Genomic DNA, 4,170 nt, shown 5'->3' with positions numbered 1-4,170 from the left:
GAACTTGGAGACCATCTTTGAATTCACAGGCTTCCTTTTCTAAGGGTTTCCTTTTCCTCCCCTCAAAGACATTTCCTCAATGCTTCCTACCTCAACTCTATTTCTAATCTCATCTTCTTGCAGTGTCTATAACTTTCAATGTTCACATTCTCACAAGCAGGCTGTTCTCCACTTCAGTACAAAGTTGTCCTTGCTGGAAAGCCAGCTCCCTGCCATAACTGCCTGATAGCTCAGACACTCCCTGCCAAGGCTGTGCCTGATTGTCCCTCTGGCCTAGTTCATAATTCCTATCCCCAGAAGGTCTGGATGCATTGTTGATGTTTTGCAGGTCCTTATTTCACTTCTTGTATGATTATATTTTATCCATTGAAAATTTTTCCTCCACGGTTAGGAAAGTGGGGCCCATACCTTACCTAGGCAAATTAGGAGAGATGGTAGGCTAAACAACTCAGCTTCCACGAAGGCCCAGATCCAGGGCTTTGCGTTAGCCCACACCTCCTACCCCATCTATGAACTGCTGAATCACAGGGCCAGTCCTGTAGATCTAACGCTGCAGAGTCTCCATGACACAGGGCAGCAACAGGATATCGAAGAGGAGTCCCAGTGAAGATCCAGTATATATAGTATAACAGAACCCAGAGGCCTCTAACTGGACCAGTGACTCATCACAATGAACATTTGTAAGCAAATCTGTCTGGAAAAGGGGGTATACTGTGGGACACATTGTGACACACTACAGCTTCCAGGGCAAGATGGTTTTACTTGTTGCTCTCTTTGGTTTGGTTTGGTTTAGTTTGGTTTGGTATGGTGTGGTTAGTTTTATTTTTTGTTTTCTTTGGCAGGGGAAGGTTGCAAGGACAGAGGGTGGATATGATGGGGCAGGGAGATCTATGGGATTGGGGTGAATTATGTGAAAATTACAAAGAATTAATAAAAAGACTTTTAAAGGGAAAAATAGAAAAATTTTCTTTACAGCCCAACGAGTTCTTCCATAACAAGAAGCTTCTCTCTGTCTCTCTGTCTCTGTCTGTGTGTCTGTCTCTCTGTCCTTCTCTGTCTCCCACTGTCTCATTTGCTTCATCTAAGAGTAAGTCATGAAAGACTAAACTTGTGACAATTGAGCCACCTTCTCTTTCTTTTTTGGAAACAAGCTCTCTGTGGTGTGAGCTGCCTCTGTTCCAAGTAGACAGAGTGACTGTGGAGCTAAGAGTATAACTCTAGCATTGATGCCAAATGCTCACTGAAATCTCTCCTAGGTTGAATAGACTCCAATCTAGTCTTTATGTACTAGGGGGAAAAGGCAATCCATAGCCCTAGATGCACTCTACCCAGCACCTTTGTCTAGGTCTGGATCTTGGGAGGTAAGAGAGACTCAGCATTCCGCATAGAGATGCAAGTCTTGCTTTCCTCCATTACACTTCTGATTATACACTTTATATCTATTTACTCTGGCATGGATGTACTGGAGATGAGAATGATCATCACAGTTTTCATATCCTCAAGGGCTTGATTCGAACTTCTGCGTGTAGCAGGTGCCAATCCATCTCTATGCAATGAAATTTGTTGGGAAATACTGATACCTCCTAAGTAATCTTCTTTAAATGTTTCTGCCATAATTCTGCCACACATAAAGATCTGTAACCAAGGAAACATCTTTCTCATTCTAGTGAAAACAGAGCCTTTCAATTTTGTTTTGTTTTTTTAAATCTCCTCTAAATAGTTCTTCATCATATTTCGGATCCTCTCTTTGACTACTAGAAATTTTGTTATAACACATGATTAGAGACTTTCATAAGAAACTGTGATAGCTAAGGTTCCTGGTAGTTCAAATCACTCTTTCCTCCAACTTTCCATGCATAATAAAACATGCTGGCTTTTAGACACAGTGTCACCTAAAGCTGACAGAGCTTGTGCTAATATTTTTCCACCAGCGAAGTCAACATCTCTATCATAGAGTTAGGCTTCTATCAAGCCCACAGGCTGAAGCATTTCTTGTGCTTCTGTTACATGTTTCTCTGCACCATCCTACTATTTCAGGATCCTGGATTTCTGGCCTCTTGCACTCTGTTATCCAAACTTAGTCTCATATACCATTTGTCTGAGCATTGTCCATCAAATGTGAATTTTCTCAGTACTGCTCCTTCTGAGAATCAGCCCATCTTCCCTAACAACACAAACCTCTTAGTCACATATAACCAAGCTTTATTTAATTATCCCAGGTCTTTGTGTACCCATGTTGGATATGCCATCAGTCTTTAGTAGCACTTTCTTTACTGGTAATTAAAATTTCTCCATTTGCTACTTTTCATATTCATTCTCATTTCTAACCTAAAGCAGTCTTAAGATATTCCATGCCTACTGGAGCCAGTGCAAGCCTATTATGTGTAATATTGTATAATATTATAAAGCGAAATGGAAAGAGCAATCTCCAAAATGCTCCAGACTTGCCCAATCCTTCCCTCTCAAAATACCAGATACAGAGAGGCTAAGAATTTTGCCAAAGTAAACTCAAGGCAGTCTTGGAATTTAACCTCAAGTCTCCTGACAACCAATTTTATACACCAGTATTTTTAAAGAAATAGATAAATAATAAACCAACAGCTGGTATTGATTTACCATTATTATATAAGATAGAGCTGCCAAAACTGAAACAGATTTTTCACAAACCAATGCCTCAGTTCCAAGGTATTTGTAAATTGAAGATTGATTTCTGGCAGTTCCTATGACATGCATATTAAACTATCACACATCACAAGCCTGAGTGTTGTCCTATGTCAGGAGACCAACAATTCAGTTTTTTAACAGTAGATGGTTGCAATCAGAAAAACTCTAGAAGCATCCAATATCTTATCTTCTATTACTGATAAAAACAGCAGCTGTAGAATTTAAAGCAGATTTTTACCCTACTATTAAAGAAAGAAATGGTCCTAAATAAATAAATAACATCAGTTTGATTTCATAAAAGTTATGGTATGACTGAAAAAATCCAAATCACTAAACTGCAATCAGATGCAATTAGTTCACAAGAAATAAATCAAATCTTCTCTCTACCATAATGTAGACATATAAATGGATAAACAGAATTTTTTTATAATGAAAAGACAAATGTCTTAAAATATTCTGTCTTTGCACTGAAAATTATAAGGCTCAAGGCTGGGAAATGGCTCATCAAGAAAGCCGCTTGCCCTACAAGTATGAGGATAGAAGTTCTGACTCGCAGAACGCAAGTAAATGCTGAGGGTATGGCATTCCTCCTGTGATCCCAATTCTCAAGAGGCCAAGGTAAACGTCCTGAAAACAAGCTGAGTCACTCACTAGATAGACACTTACTAGTCAGCAATGAGTTCAAAGTGAGTCTGATGCAATAGATAAGATGGGGATTGAAAACACAGAAATCTCTAAGATCAACATCAAGCGTCCACATATGTGTCCCAAGTACATGTACACCTGCACACCTTACAATGGTCATACCTTTACAAATTGTAAATTTACTCTTGCCTTGATGTAAAACAAAAGTGGCCTTAAAGTTAAAAAGTACATTTAAAATATGCCATATTCTTGCTGCTACTAACAAACCACAAACTGATGTCAGCCCAACTTGGCATTCATCAATAAAGACTCTCTCTCAAGGCCCATATATTTGTCAAAAATTATTTCATAAATCTCACAGTGATCAATCATCTTTCAACTCCCATCATAACTATCTTCTCCATATTAAGGAAGATAGACCAAGAGGACATTGAAACACATATATTCTCCATGAATCAATTCAGATTCCAATGCAGCCATCTGATTTCTGAAAATCACTGTAAACTACTCTGCCCCAGTTCTCAGGCTTCCTGACTTGATTGCTGGTAGAAGCTCTGCTGTGTGGGACTGGGAACTGATGTTTTGTCAGCACTTGCGGACTATGGACTACATGGGTGGCTAAATGAAGTGAGTGGTAACTTGTCAAGTTAGTGCTTGGAATGTAAAGAGCTCTGGTCATGCTTACAGAGGAATTTGGCACACAACCTGCTCCCTCTTCAATTTAGAGCAGTAAGTCGTGTTTTTCTATGTGGTCTGTTCATGGGTGAAGGTAAAAGTAGTCCAGGGCTCTATTGAAAGTATTGGACATATTAATGCAGAGCATTTACTTTAAAGCCTGAGACATGAGGTTCATAAGTTCAG

Source organism: Mus musculus, chromosome 12 (genome assembly GCF_000001635.26).
Source record: "Mus musculus strain C57BL/6J chromosome 12, GRCm38.p6 C57BL/6J".
In the NCBI taxonomy this organism is placed as follows: domain Eukaryota; kingdom Metazoa; phylum Chordata; class Mammalia; order Rodentia; family Muridae; genus Mus; species Mus musculus.
The sequence above is the reverse complement of the archived record's forward strand: the minus strand, read 5'-3'. Positions refer to the sequence as shown.